Raw genomic sequence first — 24,635 nt, 5'->3', positions numbered from 1 at the left:
AAAATATTGTTCATTATATATTTCTTCTTCCAGTTTTAGACTATTATTTTAAATACTCCAAGTACTGATGTATACATATATGTGGTTATTGATACGATTCCCAGAAATTTTACTATGAATGTCTTCCTAGCCTTGTGTTTGAACTTTAATTATTTCGAGTTATATAATAATTTATGATAATTAATGTTTTTTTCATAATATACAGGGTGTAACAAAAAGGCAAGTCATAAATTAAATCACATATTCTGGGACCAAAAATAGTTTGATTGAACCTAACTTACCTTAGTGTGCACATAAAAAAAGTTAGAGCCCTTTGAAGTAACAAAATGAAAATCGATTTTTTTCCAATGTATCGAAATTAAGAGATTTTTTATTGAAAATGGACATGATATTCTTATGGCAGAAACATCTTTAAAAAATATATAGATAAGTGAAATTTGTGCACCCCATAAAAACTTTTTGGGTGTTTTGTTCCCTTAAACCCCCTCCAAATATTTGTGTGCATTACAATTAAATTATATTGTGGTACCATTAGTTAAACACAATGTTCTTGAAACTTTTTTGTCTCTTAGTACTTTTTCAATAAAGCAGTTTTTATCTAGATATTTTGAACATTTGTAAAATGCACCACATATTTGTAAATGGTTAAGTAGGATTATAGAATATTATTTGCACAATATTATTACCATGCCTCTATGATCTTACTCAAGTATTTAAAAATATGTTGTGGTTTTTATACATGTTCAAAAAATCTCGATAAAAACTGCCTTATCGAAAAAGTACCTACTAAGAGGCAAAAAAGTTTTAAAAACATTGTGTTTAACTAATGGTACCACAATAATATTTTAATTGGAACGTGCACAAATATTTGTGTGGGTATAAGGGAACAAAACCCCCATAAAATTTTTGTGGGGTGCACAAAATTTCACCGTTATGTTTTTAATATGTTCCTGCCATAATAATGCCACATGCCCATTTTCAATAAAAAATCTAATAGTTTTCGATATATTGTAGAGAATCGATTTTCATTTTGTAACTTCAAAGAGCTGTAACTTTTTTTATGTGCACATTCGTACTAAGGTAAGTTAGATTCAATCGAACTATTTTTGGTCCCAGAATATGTGATTTAATTTATGACCTGCAATTGTGTTACACCCTGTATATTCATGTTTAAGATAGAGCCTATTACGTCCTAAGTCCTATTAGCAATTGTTAACGTAGGTCTCAATGCAAAATATCTGTTTGATTTCCAATAAAATGTGCTTCAAGTTTTTCAATCCATATTTTTATATCTTTAAAAATATCAACTTTCTGGTATATGAGTGAACTCGAGCAGGAATGTTTTAGTCGATTTTTTTGGTATATTTTTAATTGGGTTGATTTTAACTTAGTATATTGCAAATTAGGCACAGTAAAGTTACTTTATTGTTGCTTAAACTGTTTTCAGCTCCAATATGTTACTGATTCATAAGGTGTAGACTTAAGATCCTTCAGTGCAGCTTGGCTATCTGAGGCAATACATCATCATCAATCAGCCAATCGCATCCACTCTTGGACATAGGCCTCCCCCAGTTTTTTCCAGTGTTCTCTACATTGGGCCGGCTTTAGCCAGTTTCCCGTTACTCTTATTTATGTCGTCGATCCATGTAGTGAGTAGCCGTCTGGGTTCTAGCTAAGTGCCCTGTCCAGTTCCACTTGTAAGTGTCGTGATGTTTTCAATGACATCTTGAACTCCTGATTTGTTGGTTTTTTATGTGTTCTCGAAGGCTCACGTCCAGCATTGTACATTCTATAGCTCAGTGTGTAACTCTGAGTTTATTTGCGGATTTTTGCGTCAGTGTTGAAAATCTCTGCTCCATAAGTTTGTATGGGAAAAACACATTGGTTATAAACCTTTCACTTGAGTGAGACACATGGAAATTGAACTTTTTAGAGCACGCCTTATTTTGCCAAATGCTGCCCAGGACAAGCCTATTCGCCTCTGTATTTGATGTATTTGATTGTCTCTGCTTATTTTGATCTCGTGTCCCAAATATTTGTAATGTCTGTTTGTTGTATGGTATTACTGTTACTGTCAATGGTTATATTTCCACTCATTACGAAATTTGTTATAATAAGTATCGTTTTCTCAAAGTTTATTTTTAATCCTGCTCATTTTAAGTGAATGTATCATAGAAACTGTATCGTGTAAGTTTTCTGTGATTAATACAACATCATAGACAGTACACAGTTTGGCTGAATTGAGGTGTTTTTTGAGTCACTGCTGAGCATGCCATTGACAGTCTGGTGTTAGGACCAATCACCATTCTACTGATCAGTTCAATTTGAATCTGTATTTAATACCACAACAAACCAAGGAAATTAACCATAATAGACCGGGCCCTGGAAGTATTTGAGTATGCAAAACCTGAGGACCGGCAACTATGTTCGGATTCTTTTACCTGAGACCTTGAACAATGAAAAACTGAATCTTGCTGGAAGGTGCGATGGTGCATTGTTACCCCCTCCCTCCCTCCTATGTTACGGGCAGATTAAAAGCGATATTTCGCAAAAAAAAAACATTTTTTTGTATTTTTTGGGCCATTCGAAGCAAAAATATAAGTTTTTTCGTAAAATGCATAGTTTTTGAGATATACGCGGTTAAACTTTAAAAAAAATCAAAAAATTGCAATTTTTGAACCCGAATAACTTTCGATAAAAAAATAAAATAGCAATTCTGCTTGCAGCATTTGAAAGTAAGTCAAATTATACCGGTTTTGATTATTTGCATTGTTAAAAATTAATTTTTTTTATTGTTAAACAAAGCTATAAACAAACAGTGTTTGAGCGTTTTGTCGCATGTCCGCACCGCGCCAAGGAAGTCCTACCTAGTCGGTTCCGTTCGGTTTTAATCCTTGGCGCGGTGCGGACATGCGACAAAACGCTCAAACACTGTTTGTTTATAGCTTTGTTTAACAATAAAAAAAAAATTTTAACAATGCAAATAATCAAAACCGGTATAATTTGACTTGAACTTTCAAATACTTTAAGCAGAATTGCTATTTTATTTTTTAATCAAAAGTTATTCGGGTTCAAAAATTGCAATTTTTCGATTTTTTTTAAGTTTAACCGCGTTTATCTCAAGAACTATGCATTTTACGAAAAAACTTGTAAGAACATTTTTTGCTTAGAATAACCCAAAAAATACAAAAAAAAATGTTTTTTTGCGAAAAATCTTAAAAGCGTCTCAGGTAAAAGAATAAACATAGTTGCCGGTCCTCAGGTTTTGCGTACTCAAATACTTCCAGAGCCTGCACTATAAAGGAAATTAACTTATTACTCATTTTCAAGTTATTTTCAATACAATTATAAATATTTGTACATAATGACAGAATTAACATAATGTAAATATTTGCTAAGCAATAATTAAAGGTATCTATGTAATTACAATTTGGCAATTTGTTATGGCTGCTTAATTTTTGTATAATTTATAATTTTAACTTGCATATAACAAAGCCCTACATATACAGAGTGATCAACTTTAGTGACAATGTCCGTTATATTATTTGTTATAGAAGATACCAAATAAAGTTATTTACATAAATAGGAGGTAGCTATAAGCTCCACATTTTTAAATTAGTTACAGATATACAGGGTATTCAAAAAGTCATAATCAAATTCGAATGAAAGTAATAACAAATTCAACATTCTCTATAATTGAAAAGGAGTACCAAAGCAACAGAAATAAGAAGACGATCAAAAGTAACAGATGTGATGTAGAAAATTGCCATGTTAAAAAAAGGAAATTGTAATTTTCAATGTAGAAGGTGTTGGAAATGACCTTCCATAACGTCAGCACCTGCTTGAATACTGTTTTGAAATGGTATGCTTGGTTGTAGTCATTTGTGACGTAACATTATGAAATACGTTTCTAATTCTGACATACCACTCCAAACGAGTAAAGACCGCCTATACTAAATTTACAATCAAGATGCAGTAGAAATAAACAAACCAAGACACGTTAAATGCTACTAGGAGCACTCCCGAATCATAATTTACAATGTATAAACTTTGGAAATTATGATTTGGGATTTACAATGTATATACATTGTAAATTATGATTTGGGAGTGCTCCTAGTAGCATTTAACGTGTCTTGGTTTGTTTATTTCTACTGCGTCTTGATTGCAAGTTTAGTATAGTTTTACTCTTTGTAATAATTTTCTGGTACATATTGTTTGTGGAGTAATGCCGATTAATGCAATCCGTTTTTGTGAAACGTTATTTTGTGTTGCTCCCATTCACATAAAGCTACCCTTCTTTCAAAATCATTCGCAGTCAATGTTATTTAGGGTCGTCCATTAATCACGTGATGTTTTTTGTGGCATTGTTTAACCCCCCTTCCCCTTGATCATACATGGTGAGGTTTAAGACTACCCCCTACCCCCTATATCACGTGTATTTTTAGTATCTAAAAAAATATTTTAATATTTTTTTAATAACTAATTAAGACTACTATAATAACGTTTAGACGATTTCGCCATTATTAGTAGACACGACACGACTAAAGGAAACGTTCAAAGAAATTGATCCTGAAGCACAAAAAAGAGGGCTTAAAATAAACGAAACAAAAACTAAGTACATGACCATCAAACACCGGCGCCCATACAAAAATTTTCAGGGGGGGGGGCAGACGTGAAGATGTTGCACATTATATTCTGTATACTTTGGATAAACATATATAGTTTACAGCACCCGAAAAGCTAGGGGGGGGCCACGGCCCCCATGGGCGCCCATGCCAACAAAAGAACACATGAGAATAAAAATAATATAACAATAGACAACTTTACTATTGAACGTGTGGATGCCTTCACATATGTGGGCACAGAAATCAATCAGAAGAATTCCGTAAGTAGTGATATTAATCCACGTATTTCCAGTGGAAATCGTACATACTATGCTAATAAAAGATTGATGACATCGAAATTATTAGACAAGAGAACCAAAATGACTATCTACAGAACTTTGATTAGACCCGTAGTAACCTATGGTTGTGAAACCTGGGTAATGACGAAAATAGATGAAGCCCAACTCAAGACATTCGAGAGAAAGATACTGAGAAAAGTATATGGCCCGTTGCAAGAGGAAGACGGCACATGGAGAATCAGGAGAAACAACGAGGTTAATGAAGGTTATGACATTGTAAGATTCGTGAAAAGTCAAAGACTGTCATGGCCGGGACATGTTCAGCGACAAGAAGACACGAAAACGACAAAGAAGATGTTACAGCGGAAAAAGGAAGGCCCAGGACGAGATGGTTGGATGACCTGGAAGACGACCTGAAAACCATGAATATAAGACAATGGAGGAGAAGGGCCCAAGAGAGATCTGAATGGAAGATAGCCAGACAGGCAAAGGCCCATCCAGGGTTATGATGCCAAAAGAAGAAGAAGATAATAACGTTTAGAGGTAGACAGAAAGGTTGCAGGTTGTTTTTGACTGACATAAAAATAATGAAAGAAATGCGGAAAACTTTTTGTATACTAATACATGAACATTAATATACGATAGAAGCGTAAAAACTTAAGAAAATTGACGTGAGGAGACTGGAGGCATTTGAGATGTGGATGTACCGAAGAGTACTGAAGAGCTCATTGGTAGATAGAATATCTAACGTAGAGGTAATGAGACGTATGCATAAGAAATGAGAAGTACTTCTAACTATTAAGAGAAGAAAACTGAGATATATGGGACATGATAAGAGGAGATAAATACCTAATACTCATCATTATGCAATGAAAAATCCGAGGAAAAGATCAATAGGAAGGAGACGTAATTCACGGCTGAAGAACCTTAGGGAATGGTTTGGATGTAATAGCAACGAATTATTTAAAGCCACGGTCTCAAAAGTAAAAATCGCTCTGATGATTGCCAACCTTCGAAGCGGAGGCACCTAGAGAAGATTTAATATACAGTATCCTCGGGCCAGGATTAGCGAGACTTTCTTCAACACCAATAACTGGATAAACATCTTGCAAGTCAGTTGTTGGTACATTGCTTTGTTGAAGATCAACATCGGTTTCATCAAGCCACTAGGCGTCATCATTTTCGCGTGAGGATGCGGGAAAGACTAACATTGTGCATGTGCATCTCTAAACAACTATTGCTCGGATTCAGTTGCCTGTGACAAGAATTTACATGTGCCTTAGCATTTTTCTTTGTACAAAAGTAGAATGCACACCGCTGACATGTCCTTTCCAAAAGTATCGGACAACTCTTCTGCAGGATAGAGCAATACAGGTCATAAATCAATTTGCCGAAGCCTTCATACCTTGGAGTAATTTCAAGAGACCGGCGCAGAAGAAATGGAGCAAACGTCTGGCCATCATCCTCTTGAGTCTTTGGAATATATATGCCACTGAATGACTGCAAAATCGGGTAAAGCGGTATAATGAAGCGATCCGAAAGAATGGAATGTAAAAAATAAATACACGTAACGCCCCTTTTAGGTTGAGTACCGTTCGTTTGCCAAAAAAAATTAATACACTTGATATATTAGTACACCCCTCCCCCTTTGATATTTCGTGATTTTTATGGGCCCCTGAAGGGGGAGAACTTTCAAGCCTCACGGGATTAATGGACAGCCCATTATTTATCTCTACTTCCTTTCATTCTTCAATTGTCACTCCTAAGTATTCAAGTGTTTTCACCTGTTTCATTTTTGCTCACTCTCTGGACTTAATATGTCCCTTAATATATCCACTCTGTCTTTTGCTATGAGCATCACTTTTGATTTCTCCTTGTTCATGTTCATACCCTATTTTGTTTAAAGATATGTTCCATACTGTTACATTTCTTTGGATTCCTTCTTCTGTCAATGCTCAGTAAAAGCCAGTAAAACTAATTTGGTTTCTTCTATTATAATTTTTTTTGTCTTTCCTTTAGTCTCATATAACACTGCACCATTGCGATTGAATCTATCCATTACATTTTGAAATGTTCCCTTATTCGGTTGCCGACGAACTGGATGAGAAACACTTTCTTGCAAGTAAACAGTTCTTATTACATTCACTTAATATCCATACTCCATACCATAATATCTACCAGTTCTTCCCTTTTAAAATTCATTGTTGACTGTTACAAGACGATTGTGATAGGAAAAAATGAAGCGGATTTTAAATTTAAAATGAATACAGGGTGGTTCATTTAAACAACATCTTTGGAGTGATACAGTGTTATAGAAGACCCTGTATATTTGTAACTTATTTTAAAATGTGAAGCTTATAGCTACCACCTATTTTTGAAAAAAAACTGTTTTTGATATCTCTTCTAATAATAAATATAGCGGACTTTGGCATAAATGTTGATCACCTCAGATGTATACAGGGTGTTTCATTAATAATTGTCCATATAGCAACTGGAGAAACCTTAGTATAAAATACGAAGATTTAACCTAAAATGCTTAAATAAAATGTGGTTCCTTACTGAGTTACAGGGTGTTTTATCTAAAAATTTAAAAATTATTTTTGCTCAGCATTTTAAAACTATTCGACGTACCCTTTTCATACTTGGCAAAAAGTGCGACTACTATACACCTTACTAAATTATGATAAACAAACGTTTCTAGCTACTACCAAAGGCGTACGACAGGGGATAGTGGATGGTTGACCCTTCTCAAATTCTACGCCACTGACGAAATTGCTATTTTAGTGTAATTTTTAGATTCTCCGACACTTTCTACGTAAATAATATACTCTTCATTGGTAACGATAAAGTCATTAGTTTTCGAGATATTTGAAGTTAAATATGATACGGCACAGTTATTTTGATTAATTTATGATATGATTCATCTGATTGAAATTTAAAAATTATTTGTACCCAGTACTTTAAAAATATTTGGAGTATCCTTATCATACTTGGCATAAAGTGTAGGTACTGTACACCCTACTAAATGAATATAAATAAACGTTTCTAGCTACTACCAGAGGCGTACGACAGGTGATAGTTGCTGGTTGACCCTTCCCAAATTCTACACCACTGACGAAATTGCTATTTTAGTGTAATTTTTTGATTTTCCAATACTTTTTAGGTAAATAATAAACTCTTCATTCGTAAGGATAAAATTATTAGTTTTCGAGATATTTGAAATTAAAAATGAAGCGACACAATACATTAATCAAAATAACCGTGCCTTTTCATTTTTAACTTCAAAGATCTCGAAAACTAATAACTTTATCTTTACGAATGAACAGTATATTATTTTCATAGAGGGTATTAAGAATCCAAAAATTGAACCAAAATAGCAATTCCACCAGTGGCGTAGAATTTGGGAAGGGTCAACCATTCACTTTCCCCCGTCGTACGCCTCTGGTAATAGCCAGAAACGTTTGTTTAACATAATTTAGTAGCTTGTACAGTACCTATACTTCCTGCCAAGTATGAATAGGATACATCGAATAGTTTTAAAATGCTGAGCAAAAATAGTTTTTAAATTTTTAAATAAGCACCCTGTAACTCAGTAAGGAACCACATTTTATTTAAGTGTTTTAGGTTAAATATTCGTATTTTGTGTTAAGGTTTCTCCAGTTACTATATGGACAATTATTAATGAAACACCCTGTATAATATGTGTGTATATACATAATCCTAGAGTTTTATTACTAATTTATTAACAAAGCATGCATATTGAAAGAAAGACAGTTACAAAATAAAGACAATATAATCGATATCTACAAAATAAAGTGAAATATTGATGGAAAAATAATCTTAATATTATAAATATTGATATTGAGAATTTCTTTCAACTAATTTATATATCTCCTACCAAAAATTCCATTTTGTCGCTGACAGTCCAATTCTTTGGTTAAAATTTTATGATACTCTTTTCAATCATATACGCAGTAAGAGTTTTGCACGTCCAGGACAGACAACCCAGTAGCCTATTTTTTAGACTATTTTCCTTTAAGTTGTGAAATTATATTATTTAGACGTTTCAAGTTTTAATTGCAAGAATTTAGATTCTCTAATAGATTATACCAGTTAAAACTTCTTTTATCTTCTAATCTAAAGTTTGTAATTCGTCTGTATTTTTATTTATTGCATATTATAATCTTTTATATTTCCATAACCAATAATTTAACAGCAATATTTTGGGAGAATTTTCTATAGTAAGTTTAGGTAGATTAGAGAGTTTTGTAGTTTTACGTAGCTGTAATCTGGTATTAGGTGATACAATATCATTATTATGGAGACACCGCCCCATATCTCATTTTAATTTAATATTTTAAATAATTTGTGGTTCTGTACTTTTACTGATATTTTAAATAGAAGCAAACTGTTCTTACAGTATTTTTTAATATGGTTATTCACTGATTTCCGTGAAACTAATTATAGTATTTGTCTAAAATATGAGGAAATTAAAGAATATTTTTAAAATAATCACTTTTTTATTTCGTAAGATTTAATTTTTCTTATATAAAAAGGTTACTTATTTCCTTCTATCTATAAGCGAGGTTCCTACAGCCTCTGCCGTTCCTCTACAGCCTCTGACGCATTTCGACCACCATCGTTTTATGTCCATCCATTCGTCTTCTTTGATGGCTCTATCTCTCATTATGTACCTTACATTTTCTTCCCAAGCAACTGAAGGTATTCCCCTTCTTCTTCTTTATTGTAGTATGTAATTTAAAGCTTTCTTTGGCCATATATCTTCATTCATTCGTTTCACGTGACCATACCACAGTAGTTCTCTCGTGTCAATTATATCTACATTGGAATGTACAGTATTTGTCCTTCTTCTAATATTTTCATTGCTGATGTGATCTTTTTTGGTTATACAACATGCTCTCCTTAAATAATCCATTTCTACAACTTCTATTCTTTTTCTATCTTTTTTCCTGATCTGCCAAACTTCTGCTCCATAAGTCATAATAGGCTCTACCAAGGTTCGATAGATTGTCAATTTCGTTTTTTGTCTAATATCTTTAGGCCATAGTAGAGAGCTTAGAATGTTTACCGCTTTTTTCCCCTGTTGCGTTCTGTTTTCGATGTCTCTTTTAGTAGTGCCTTCTTTAGATATTGTAGATCCGAGCTCTGGATCTTCTTCATCATCCATTGTTTTAAGATACTCTTTGACATATTCATATTAAGGCCCCATTTTTCATATTTTTGCTTTCGTTTTCTAAACATGTAGTCCATGTCTTCCTCATCATTCGCTACGACTACCTGATCATTTGCGAAAAACAAAGTTATTTGACATCTACCACCACCTGTGTCTATTCCCATTCCAGATACTTGTTTCTTCCACTGCTGTAGCGGTGATTGAATATACAGTGCGTCCATAAAGTAACGCATAAATTCATTATTTCGTAAACCGGCGATATTAAGGAAAAATCCCGAAACCGGTCGATTTTTATTTTTAAATTCCGATTTTTTGGCATATATATCATACTAGTGACGTCATCCATCTGGGCATGATGACGTAATCGATGATTTTTTTAAATGAGAATAGGGGTCATGTGATAGCTCATCTGAAAGGGTATTCAATTCTCTATTCACTAATATAAACATTAACATATTTATTTATACAAGGTGCTCAAAAAAACATTTTTTTCAATAAAATAATTGAGACAAAAAGAAGAATGTATGTAATTTATTTCATTCAAAATACGTTTTACTGTTGTCAGAAAACAGGAAAGAAATGTTTATTTGACAAATAAATATTGTTTTTCGCTTAAATTCAATGTTAAAGCTGCCACCCACCTGTCTCTTGGCAGTTTGAACATTTCGTTTAAACGAAAATCAATGTTTATTTGTCAAATAAATTTTTTTTCTGTTTACTGACAGTAGTAAAATGCATTTTGATTTAAAATAAATTACATATATTCTTCTTTTTGTCTCACTTATTTTAATTAAAAAAATGTTTTTTGAACACCCTGTACAAATAATTATGTTAATGTTTATATTATTGGATAGAGAATTAAATATCCTTTCAAATGAGCTATCACATGACCCCTGTTTCCATTTAAAAAAAATCATCGATTACGTCATCACGCCCAGATGGATGACGTCACGAGGATGATATATATGCCAAAAAATCGCAATTTAAAAATAAAAATCGACCTGTTTCGGAATTTTTCCTTAAAGTCGCTGGTTTATGAAATAACCAATTTATGCGTTACTTTATGGACGCACTGTATACTTTAAATAAGGTCGGAGATAGACAACATCCTTGTTTAAGCCCCTTTGTCATTGGAAATAATTCAGATATAAAGTTTCCTTCTTTAACGGCACTTACTGCATTTTTGTATATATTTACGATAGCATCCACATACTCTCTACTGAGACATACTTTCGTCAATGTTTGAAACAGTTTTTTCAAAGGTACCGTATCGTATGCCTTCTCTAAATCTACAAACAATAGGTGGGTAGATAGATTCCTTGCCTTCCGTTTTTCGATTAGCTGCTGCAGAACGAATATATTATCAGTGCACGATCTTCCTGCACGAAATCCGTTTTGTTCTTCCATGTCTTCGCATTCTGATTCTATTCTTTCTTTTATTACTCGACCGTACACCCTCCCCACTGAGCTGGTAACAGTTATTCCCCTACAATTAATGCATATGCGTTTATCCCCTTTTTTATATATTGAACCGATGTATCCAACATTTCAATCATCAGGGATATTTTGTCCTTTTAAGCATTTATTAAATAAATATTTCCTTGCAACAGTGTAGTTGCAACATAGGGGGTCCTGTGGACACTTTTAGTTCGCCGCGATTTGATGGTGGTATTATAGGTTTTTTAGGTCGCTGAATCCAGTGGAAGTGGTCTGGAAGCCCAAATGTGGTGCGTTTAATTGTTATTAACACATTATGGTAAAATTAGGTGTGTTTCAGTAATTATTAGAAGCGCTGTAAATACATTGATAGTGTTAAGGTATTCTCTGGTGTATTTGTGGTCGCTGAATCGATTGCGACTAGTCGCGATTACTCAAAATGTGTTCTTATTTTGTTAATAACAAAATAATTGTTTATTCGCCGAAAGGCTCGAAATGCGTTATCTACAGCAAGTTTGTAGTCTTTTTCATAGTATTTTTATACGCTAAATCGATTGTCACTAGTCGTGATAGCTTAAACCAGGTTCCGACTTTGTTATTAATAAATTATTGCAACAATAACGGTTTATAGTACGTTTACTCACGGTTTTTGCTCTAAATTTAAAAAAAAAACACTTGGAATGACATGAAATTTGACATGCACGTAGCTAACATGTCAAACAAAACAAGTGATATTGGGCCGATGTGTGCTTTTACCCTGGGGTGAGTTTCACCCCTTTTCGGGGGTGAAAAAAGAAACCTTTAAAATAAGTCCGGTATTGGATAAACTGATTAATTTTAAGCAACTTTTGTTCTACACAGTTTTTTCACTAAGTCAATTCTTTTCGGAGTGAATATGTTCATTTTTCAACAAAAAAACCAAATAACTCGAAAAGTATTGACTTAGTGAAAAAAACTGTATAGAACAAAAGTTGCTTAAAATTAATCAGTTTATCCAATTCTGGACTTATTTTAAAGGTTTCTTTTTTCACCACCGAAAAGGGGTGACACTCACCCCCAGGGTAAAATCACACATCGGCACAATATCACTTGTTTTGTTTGACATGTTGCCAATTGCTACATGCATGCCAAATTTCATGTCATTCCAAGTGGTTTTTTAAAATTTAGAGCAAAAACCGTCAGTAAACGTACTATAAACCGTTATTTTTGCAATAATTTATTAATAACAAAGTCGGAACGTGGTTTAGGCTATCACGACTAGAGACAATCGATTTAGCGTATAAAAATACTATGAAAAAGACTGCAAACTTGCTGTAGATAACGCATTTCGAGCTTTTCGACGAATAAACAATCATTTTGTTATTAACAAAATAAGAACACATTTTGAGTAATCGCGACTACTCGCATTCGATTCAGCGGCCAAAAATACACCAGAGAAGACCTTAACACTATCAATTTATTTACAGGGCTTCTAGTAATTCCTGAAAACACCTAATTTTACCATAATTTGTTAATAATAATTATACACACCACATTTGGGCTTCCAGGCCACATCCATTGGATTCAGTGACCCAAAAAACCTATAATACCACCATCAAATCGCGGCGAACTAAAAGTGTCCACGGGACCCCTATGTTGCGACTAGACTGTAATAAAAAAGGACCATATGTCACAGATTTCTAAATTTAATGAGTAATGTCCACTGGTGCTAAAAAGGTTGTGACTAAATCAGATCTAGTTAAAGTACTGCTTACTGCGGAAAAGTTATCCTGCAGTAATCCTGCTTTCATCCAAACAAGTCTGGTTGTCGTATTGTTACGAGTATATTATACTTAGTTGCTTTGTAATCACCAATACTTCAGAATACAAAATATGGATATGGATTGTTTGGACAAGAGATTTACTTAAAATATTAAGTAACACCCTGGATAATACAATATTATTTACTATAATACATATCGCACACCTAGTTCAATAGTGCCACAAGTGCAAAACACAATATTCTCGAGAAATGAGCAAAACGTTCTGTAGTAAACGCGTTTTGCCCTGTAAATAATTTATTTTGAGAATGACTGGCTTCAAAATTACAATTTAGGTAGCAAATTATACACTTATTGGCTGGATCTTATTACAATTTATTAAAAATAAAACGTTATTATTATTTTGATAGTTATGGCGATATTGCATTGTGAAGAAAGTCATTTATAAAACGGTACCTAGGAGATACGGCGGCAATATAATGAAAAAATCAATTGATTTTTGCAGTTGTGGCCGTATTGAATTATATCGGTTGTATTGTGGCAGTGTATATTATCGCCACATCTCTCTTGATTTTTGCAGTCGTGGCCGTATTGAACGTATTGAATTACATCGGTTGTATTGTGGCAGTGTATATTATCACCACATCTCTCAGTTATTGCATTTTCAAAACCTCCAAAAACCCTACAGTGAAATACCGAAGTAACTTACTTTATACTTATCCAAAACAATATTGATAGAAAGAAAGATAGATGGCAGAAGAAGCATCGGAAGAAGACGAATTTCATGGTTGAAGAACCTGAGAGAGTGGTTTGGATGCAGCTCGAAACAACTATTTAGAGCTACTGCCTCAAAAATTAAAATAGCTGTGATGATTGCCAACCTCCGTAGCGGAGATGGCACCTGAAGAAGAAGAAGAAGAAAACAATATTTTAGTTCAGGCTGTATTGCATTAGATGGGCCATTATATAGGCAATATTTTACAGCCTTAACCCAAAATTCGAATTTTTGCAGTTGTGGCACAATTGAACTAGGTGTGCGATATGTCTTAGTTTTTGTCAAATTCATATTAATATTCACTAAATTGGATCATGATGGTTGTCATCAAAACGGAGTTACAACCAATGAACACCAGAGTGTATGGAATAACCTTAGAAAGAGTCCACAATCTTAACTATTTTTGCGCCAACGTTAACGATAACTGGGATATAAATAGAGAAATAAGAATACGCATTGAAAAAGCCAGAGTCGCCTTCTATAAACTAAAGAAAATTTTTATTAACAGAGATATCACGTTAAACCTTAAAATCATATTAACACGCTGCTACATATTCTCCACATTGCTGTATCGCATGGAGAGCTGGACCCTTACAGAGACACTAATGAAGAAATTGGAGGCCTTTCAGATGTGGATCTATCGACGAATATTACGGATCAGTTGGGTTGATCGAATAAGAAATAAAACAGTTTTACATCGAATGAATAAGAACACAGAAATAACAAAAACAATAAAAATTCGAAAGTTACAATATTTCTACAATGTAATGAGACATCCAGAGAGGTATAACCTTCTACACCTCATAATACAGGGCAAGATAGCTGGAAGAAGGGGCCCAGGCCGAAGAAGAACATCCTGGTTCTGAAATTCCCGGGAGTGGTTTCAAGAGAACACCTCTAATCTGTTTAGAGCTGCCGTAAACAAAGTTATTATTGCCAATATGATCGCCAACGTTCGATAATCGGACAGGGTACTGAAAGAAGAAGAAATTGGATCACTACATCGAAAATATTCTTTTTTTTTAATACAAGAAATGTTCACAGTTATATTAAAAACTGTTGTGTCGTTGAATCCCGCACAATTTGTTATTACTTATACCATAACATTTCATTAATTAGCTTATCAGGCGATTAATTATAAAAAAACTAAGAAAATCTAATGATCTGGTGAGATTATGCTAAATCATTATTTATGAAGTACGTTATTTATGAAAATCGCTCTGATTTATTTTTATATACGTTTATCTCTCTCTTTACTGAAGATAATGATTTCCTCCAATACTCCTAACAAATTACCTACATTGGTCTCTAATTTTAGCTGCTGTAAGAGCTTCGCAGAATGAGTTTCCAGCTGAATTCTAAATTTGGTCGAACCATCTAGGTGGTGACCGTCCTCCCGGTCTTCTCTTCGGAACGTTTCCAAAAACATCCAATCTCTCGCTGCAAGCATATGGACAGTTTTTTTGTCGAAACTAGTTAAGAATGGAAAGGTTTGTCCGATGAGCTATCCAAGGTATGTGCAACATTCTTCTCCAACACCACATCTCAAATGTATACATTTTTTGGCGTTCGTGTGATATATACATGTGATATATACAGGGAGTCTGCGTAACTTTGCACCATATGGGAAACTTTTTTAATGTCAATTTTACGAAAAAAAAGTCATTCTTTATAAAGTGCTCTGCATAGTCTAAAACCTAAGATGCAATCATCAGATATCAAATTTTGTCAACAGTATACGAGGTATGTCAAAAAATATGAATTTCGCTCAAGAGCAAACTACATTTATACTTCAAAATATCAAAAAATTTTATTATGAAAAGTTATTTGTAATTAAAAACCATATTCAAATATGCAATAACAGCCTTCTACGTGAAAAAAAAATGTCTGAGATTTTCCTAAATTACCGATTCCGAACATCATTTTTATTTATTAGACATGTAATAACTCTTTTATTAATAATTTTAGGAAAAAAGCTTATTCCTCATAAAAATCTGTGCATGGTCTAAACCTCAAGATAAAACCATCAGTTTTCCAAGTTTGTTAATTTTATACAAGGTGTGTCATTATTTGATACACCTCGTATAAAATTAACAAACTTGGATAACTGATGGTTGCATCTTGAGGTTTAGACCATGCACAAATTTTTATGAAGAATACCTTTTTTTCCTAAAATTATTAATAAAAGAGTTATTACAGGTGTAATAAATAAAAATGATGTTCGGAATCAGTAATTTAGGAAAATCTCAGAAATTTTTTTTCTCGTAGATGGCTGTTATTGCATATTTGAATGTGGTTTTTAATTACAAATAACTTTTCATAATAAATTTTTTTGATATTTTGAAAAATAAAGGTAGTTTGCTCTTGAGCGAAATTAATATTTTTTGACATACCTCGTATACTGTTGACAAAATTTTATATCTGATGATTGCACCTTAGGTTTTAGACTATGCAGAGCACTTTATAAAGAATGACTTTTTTTCGTAAAATTAATATTAAAAAAATTTCCCATATGGTGCAAAGTTACGCAGACACCCTGTATATTTTTGGTATACATTTAAGGTGATAAAACACATCCTTGTTTAATTCCTTTTTCTGAATTGGCTTGAGAACCTCTGATCTAGTTGTATTATTTAGAGCCATATTGGACTGGTACATATTTTTAGTGTCACAGGGTGTAACGGTGCACCCATCTAGAACCGTTATGATGATGACTGTCTTGAACCGTCTTCTTATTGGAGCCAGATATGCTTTTCGACACAAGTGGAGAGAAATACGTGTGAAATGATGGAAAACAATCTTCGAGCATCTATTACAATGATTCTCTCATTACTAGTGGTTCTAAAATTATTATTAACAAAGGTTTAAGTGTTATTTGTTTTTGCGTACTACTGGTTTCATTTACATCCAAAATTTTAAGTATATTAGTTAATTAATCATCCAAATTAGTACTTGGTGGTTAATGGTTTGATACACTATATAATAAATTGCAATTCTTTACCAAGGTTGATTAGATTATAGTTTGTGGTAACAATGATTCATTAGCATGTTTGATAAGACTTGTTTGTTTACCAAATTACTTTGGGCAGATTGCAATTGCGCGCAGCGGTCAGAAAGGAGGAAGACCTAACCCTTCGGTCCAAACCTAACTTGCGGGTATTAGAGTGAGAGAACCGCAGGAGGTATTTGACCGCTGCGCGCAATCACAACCCACCCATTATTTTATTGATGAAATCTGATACATACTAGTTAATAAGTAAATAAGCATACTCTTCCTTATATAGTTCTTGTTTTAAATTATTTTTGTGTTTATTTATAATTAACAGCTTTATCACAATTCTTCAACGTATTAAGGTGTGTAAACTATATTCTTTCATAACAATATTAAACCTTAATATTAAGTTTTCTCTCCTAGAGTAGCTACTATTCTGAAAATTTTCTTAATTAAATTACACATTTGTTTCAATATGCTAATATTTTCATTGCATTACTGAATATCCTCTACATTATACTTGGCATCTTCACGTTCCACATCAGAATTAGAGCTCCATTCCCGGGAAATCAGTAAAAAATGAGAATCCCGATTCCCGGGAATTCTTACAGATTTCCTGAGATTTTTTTTAATATTTAATTTTAAATTATGAGCAGAGATATTATTAACTCACAATTAATATTGAATTAAAACTATATCTATGAAAAATTCCAAAAAGGTCGTTAAACAAGAGCTAGCACTCTACGACAATTCAAAGAAGCTGATCAGACATTTAAATAAAAATTATTCACTGCACTTAAAACCATCAGATCTACATCAACAGAAAGCGAACTTCAACAAATTTCTGTACAAAAAAAAAAGAAGCAAGCCTGAAAGATCAAACACTGAACAATTTATATTTTCTTAAAACATATTTCAATAATAAAAACAACAAAAATTCAGATTGAAAAAATTTATAATTTTCCTATTTTTTTAATTTCCTATAAAATTTTGAATTGTCTTTTTTGAATTTTTAATATTTCGTCAAATTTATACGTTTTAATACTAAGTAAATGCATTGAAAAGAATTAAAAAAACAACAATTTCTTCTTTTTATTTTTCAATTTCCCGATACCCGGGAAGTCCCGGGAAATCCAAATTACCGATTCTCGATTCTCGGGAAATCAAAAGGCACCGAGAAAATGGAGCTCCAATCGGAATTATCCGATGTTGGTTATCACCATTTCGATCTTCTGCCACATAGAATAATTGAAATGCATGTACTAGTTGAGTTTATTCACGAATGTGTCAAGAAACCTGCTTTGTTCCTACAATGAATCTGATTCAAATGATTCTGATTCTGAATGAAATTCGATTCATGCTTGATGTTTTTAGGCTGGACAGTTCTGCTCCATACAAGAGTACAAGCCAACAGCACTAATCATGCCGTAAGTAGGAATGACTCCCTTTTATTTCCTGAATTGCGTCGTCAATTTTCCAGCCGAAGCCGAAAATACACTTTTGACATTCAATGTGTAAATTCTCAAATTATATTTTCTTTGTGGGATTTCTTCACGAAGTTTTCGCATGTTTACTACCTAAGAGGTTTTGTGTTAAAAATATGTTCCTCCTTTCCTGCCGAATCTTGGCCTCTGCTTTCCATGAGATTTTCAATTGAAGTGTCAATTGCATGGTGATTCTCCTGGGGCTAGTATATGAGTCTGTAATGCAGTGGTTCCTCTGCCTTCTACATTAGTATGCCGTTGACCATTGATTGATTTATTTGCCTTCGGTGCCCAACACAAAGAATATTCGGCCACTTTTCAGTTTTTGCCAGTAAGTAGGAGATTGTTTATACCGGCAAGCATTCGGTGATCTCGCCATATCTGCGTGCCCTCACTTAGTTTAGCCTGCATAGTAATGTACTGTTATCAAGAACCATCTACCGTCTATCACACTTGATGTGGTCGTTACGATAAAAGGTGCTACCTCTATAACACAACCCCTATACCCCATACTTGATATAATGTTTAATAATTAACAAGTACTGCTGTGGTAGCAGGGTAAAAGTTCTTAAGTCAGAAAACATCGTATTAGATTCGATTCGAGAAATCGCAAGATTTGACTTACATTATTATTTCCACTGTATATTGTGTATGCTTTAATCGTTGTGTATGACTTTATTTAGGGAATTACGGATTTTTTACCCACAAATATAGATCGCAATCTATCCGTTTGTCCACTTAACTCAAAATGACCAAAACTTGACTTAAGAACTTTTACCCTGTTACCACGGTGTTGTTGAATTATTGTCATCACATTTCACGTTTTTATGCTTTATTTATAACCAAAAATTTTATCTTCCGTTTTATTGGATTTACACTATTAATGTGTGCTCCCATACAGGACTAAAAAATACCTTTGCCTATGTTACTACTGGCATATACAGTGTAAATTGCCGCTGACTTCCATCTACTGCATGCAGTTTTTGGACTCGTTAAATAATATTTGAATACTTTTGACATCATTAAAGTAATTACTGCAATCTATATTATGTAATGTACATGTAATCTACAAGAAGATTAACCAGGCCATAAAGGAATTCAAACCTAGACTATCAATAGTTAGAAACAGAACAGAAGAAATAATTGGTGATCAGGACGAGAAAGGTGGGCAGAAAATTTTGAAGGTATTCTAAATATAAGAAGTGAGAAGAGGTTGCAAAAAGGAAAAATACAGCTCGAAGAGATGGACGACGAAAGAGAGAAAGATAACATCCCAACAGAGGAAGAAAGCAGCAAAGCAATAAAAAAATTGAAAGAAAATAGAGCTCCTGGATCAGATGGCATACCTTCGGAACTTTTAAAACATGGCGCAAAAATCTGACCTGTAGTATAAGTAGGCTAGTAGAACTGAATTGGGAAGCAGGTGAGACTACCAGAACTACCAGTAGACTGGAACGTAGGTATAATTGTGTCTATTCACAAGAACGGAGACCAAACAGTTTGTGATAACCACAGAAGCATTACCCTGCTAAACGTGACATACAAAATATTGGCCTACATTCTTTAAGATCGACTGTCGGAATATTGTGAAAGCATAATAGGCAAATAACAGTATGGGTTTCGCAAAGAAAAGTCTTTTATCCATCCATCCATCAAATATTCCTTCTAAAACAAGCTTTGAAAAACATATGAGTAGGGAATTGATACTCACCATTTGTTTGTGGATTTTAGATGTGCCTATGACAGTGTAGACAGAAACGCATTATATAAAGCCATGGAAGAATTTAATATCCCAATACACTTAGTGATGTTGGAGAAAGCAACCCTCTCAACAGTCGAGTGTAAGGTTAGAATGCAGAATGGAATATCAAGAACTTTCCAGACACAAACGGGACTTCGACAGGGTGATAGTCTATCGTGCCTTCTATTCAACATTGCCCTAGAGAAAGCTATTACAGAATCTGGAATAACAACAAGAGGGACCATTATTAATAGGAGTGTACAAATACTAGCGTATGCAGATGACATTGATATCATAGCAAGTAGAAAGAGGCGGACCTGGTTCAATCGTTAACGACATTGGAAGCAGCAGCAAAAGGATGGGGCTACAAGTTAACACTAATAAAACTAAGTAGGTATATGAAGGTCACAAATAATAATCAAGTAGCAGAACCTAAAGATCTAACGGTTGAAACATATACTTTCGAAGGAGTAGGAGAGTTCGTTTATCTAGCAAATAGAGCTTACTATGGATTAAAGAAACTTTTAACATCAAACATAGTCACAAAAAAAAAACAAAAATATTGATATACAGAACTCTAATCAAGCCCGTCCTCACTTACGCTTCAGAAACGTGGACGATAACAAAAAGTGATGAAGAACGGTTAGGCGGTTTTAAACGTAAAATCCTCAGACATACCTATAAAGGCGTGCAGGAAAACGGATTATGGCGTAGACGCTATAATTTTGAGCTTTACTACCTTTATAGTGAGCCTAGTATTGGAATGAAAGTTTAGTTGTTCTCACTAACTGTCTAGTAATTCTTTGCCAGTTTACGGTGGATGGGATGATGACGTGGTCGCGCCCCCACACCCCTTGACATGTATTATCATACAGATAGGTCGGTTGCCTTACGGACCCTGGCTGGCTGCATGCGTGGATGGGGTGGCGAGACCGGGTTGCCATGACAGTCACAGAGCGCACGCAGAGAGTACTGGATGGGGGGTGACGAGCAAAGCTGCTGGGTCAGAGCTATGCCCGCTAAGGTCGGTTCCTTGCCCGCCGGTTGGAGAAAGAGGAGGTAAGTTTAGATGGTAGGCGGCTCGCTACGGTTAGGCCTAGAGAGTTGAATCCAACACACCTGGAACACCTTCCCAGAAGTCTTTAGAAGATTCTCACCTCCAAAAAAAAAGATCTATCAAAATAAGCAGCCTACGGTGGCTAGGCCACTTAGAGAGAATGAATGAGGTGGAACCGTCGAAACACATTTATAGCCAGAATCCGGATGGAGTGAGGAGGCAGGCCCAGATCACGATTAAAGGACCAGGTCGAAGACGACTTGCGAGTGTTAGGACTGTGAAATTGGAAAACCAAGGCGAAAGATAGGAAGGAATGGAAGCTGATTTTGGAACAGGCCAAGACCCACCATGGGTTGTAGAGCCAATGACGATGATGATATTATGTAATAGCAATTATAACAGATCTTAATAGTACTTTCTTTATTCAAGGATCCAGTTCTGCATATTTACAGACGTAGCTATTATTTTATACTGCGTTCGTTTCCAAGCTAAGCTCGAGGTCCAAGTGATCGGTGGGTGTGTCCGTCGTCGGAGGTTGTCATTGGTTAGAAATTAAAATAATTTCTAAAGGACAAGCTGCGACGACACGACTCACCCAACGATCACTGTGACTTGGAGCTTATATTTGTAATGAACGTAGTGTAGATGCCTTGTGGTTTACGTCAAACATTTCAGAAAAAGTTCATGGCATTCACGTTTGCTTTCTTGGATTCCAGATGAGGCCATGCTATTATTCTGCGTCAAATAGACAGTATTTGACCTTTCCAAATGGGCTGTTCGCAGATAATTTACAGTTTAAAATGCGAGCATTATTACTATGTATCTACATTGGAAAATACCATAATTCTATATTAGTAATGAAATATGAGCCAGTGCTGTTCTATGTCCTAACGTCTATTACAGATTTGTGATTAGAAAGAAGATCTGGCATTTCAAAATTACATATCTTTCTGAATCTTGTTACTACAGCTCTGTCCAGTGGCACTGGTCGATATCGCCCTAAGTTTGCACTAGTCTTCATAATCTAGTCTTCTATCGAAATCTGCTGAACTTTATTGAATCTCTTAATCTATTTTTACATCGTACTCACGCTTCTCTGTAAATTTGCGAGCTCACCATTATTAATCTTTGCTTTGGAATATAATATAACCCATTATACTGCAGGAAATTAGCGTATTGCACATCTTCAATTCATTCACGATACCCATTCCAGAACTTTGGAATAATGCTCAAATTAGTTTTTTCATATTATGAAACTGTCCAGTCTTGAGGTTGTTGCTAATAACAGGATGCAACCGCCAACAAGGATTTTGTTTTTTTTTATCATTTTTAGCTCTTTTTAAACTACACTTACAGCACCAACACAAACAAATTCAATGAAATCCATTTTTTTATTGACTAGTTGTATAGTGTAGGTAAGAGATACAGTATAAACGTTTTAAGGCCCATTTTTGTTTACACCTACCAGTTTAAACAAAAAAGAAACTCTTTTTTCTTCACATTAACCGGTTTGCACAGAGTGAATCGTCTGTGGCATTTTAGCTTTTAGTTAGGAAGCAGTTATTTACTAGAGTGTATGTTTTAATTTTAAAAATTTTGGACTGTTTACATACGTTAATTTTAGATGTAACTATGTTTTTATAAAGTTCTTTTAGTAGCAATAATTCAACCAATAACAAGAGTAATTACAAAGGCGGTAAGAGTAAGTGGCCAAAATTAATTTTAGCACATACTATGTCCTGCTTTAACGGTATATACAGTAGGAAAAATGAAAGAATACCCATGAACGAACACATAAAATACGCTGTATTTTCCTGTCACCGTGTCACACAAAAAATTGGCCAGCGCAAGTACATATAATAATTATTGTTACATGTACTTGCACTGGACAATTTTCTTTGTGATCCGGTGACAGGAAAATACAGCGTGTTTTATATGTTCTTTCGTGGGTATTCTTTCATTTTTCCGACTGTACCTACGTATGTATTATATGCTTGATATGTTATTTAGTAACATTTCTTCAAGTTGGTAGAGTTTGGTATGTCTATGATGAAGGTAAAACCCTTAAAATAAGATTGACAATATATGTTATATCCGTTTTTTACTTATTAGGTAGGGCAAAACTTGATATGTTACTTGATTTCTTATGTTGATTATTTTTCGTTTTAGGATTGGTAAAACATGATGCAAACTTTCAAAATGCTCTCTTGAAAAATTTGGTTAAACGCACATATCAACCTTTGCCAAAACACTACAGAAATGATCTGTTTTAACCTCTTTGTCCTTTGAGCAGTGTGTGTTAATTGTATTATTTTTATATTTTAAAAATGTCTACGAAAAATTGTAAATATCTACGACATTCCAGAATGTGCTGGATAATGCTCCGAGACCAAAAGTACTTGGGCAATATTTAATAAATAACTTTGCTGGATATCTGCCTTTTACTTGTAAAATTAAATATGTGGTTAAAATATTTTTTACTTAGGTATATAAGTACCGTTAAAGCAGGACATATCGTAGGTATATGCTAGAATTAATTTTAGCCACTTTTTATTTGTAAAATTCATATATTATGTATTCGAGCACTCGACCGTATCTTATTGTACATATTTAATTACCAGCAAAAATCAGCCGCCGCACTATAGCTTAAAACTAAACTACCAAAACCTAGAAATCTAGCCGTTCCACTATATTTCTTACTTACACTATACTTATTTCGCCAATAAGCGTGAAATAAATCGTTTAGTACGTTAGGAGTGACTCGCTCGTTTATACCTGCCTTATTTTCACTAATTAAGGTGTGTATGATGAGGAATTTAGCTAATATTATTTTATTAAATATTAACAATATATTGTCTTATTATGTGCTTCTAAAGGTGCTTCTTTTTTATGTTTGTAGAAAATTGTATATTTTTGTAACTAGGTAACTTAAGATGTATTTTCCTATTAGGCAATAAGTTACAATAATGTGTTGGTAGTTTTCTAATTAGTTATCTAAAAATGAACTGCTAGTACAGTTAAAAAATGATATAAATTAAAAAAAAATAAAATTGCAAGTGTTAATACTTTTTGTAGTTTTTATAGTACCTACTTATTTCGTGCTAGTACACTATCAGAATGTAATCATTTAGAGCAGGGATGCAGAACACACCAATAGCTAGTGCAAGCAAATTATCAGAATATGTATGTTCACGAGATACATTGTAGGATAATATGCACACATTCGATTCAAAAAGCTGGATACTGATTTCACTGTATTGTAAGGGCCGGTTTCTCATATCGAGTTCAACTC

At 33.9% G+C, this 24,635-nt stretch overlaps 1 protein-coding gene across 1 annotated transcript in view; it reads left to right on the top strand.

The window, feature by feature from the left end:
* The window catches only part of LOC114333245 (calcium permeable stress-gated cation channel 1), a 30,302-nt gene extending 5,894 nt beyond the window's left edge, over window positions 1–24,408 (top strand). The window contains exon 3 of the mRNA XM_028283105.2: window positions 23,513–24,408. The gene's annotated coding sequence lies outside the window, so the exon portion shown is untranslated. The remainder of the gene's footprint in view (window positions 1–23,512) is intronic.
* Window positions 24,409–24,635: the final 227 nt, after the last annotated feature.

Source organism: Diabrotica virgifera, chromosome 10 (assembly GCF_917563875.1).
Source record: "Diabrotica virgifera virgifera chromosome 10, PGI_DIABVI_V3a".
In the NCBI taxonomy this organism is placed as follows: domain Eukaryota; kingdom Metazoa; phylum Arthropoda; class Insecta; order Coleoptera; family Chrysomelidae; genus Diabrotica; species Diabrotica virgifera.
This window is presented reverse-complemented; position numbering and strand designations above follow the sequence as displayed.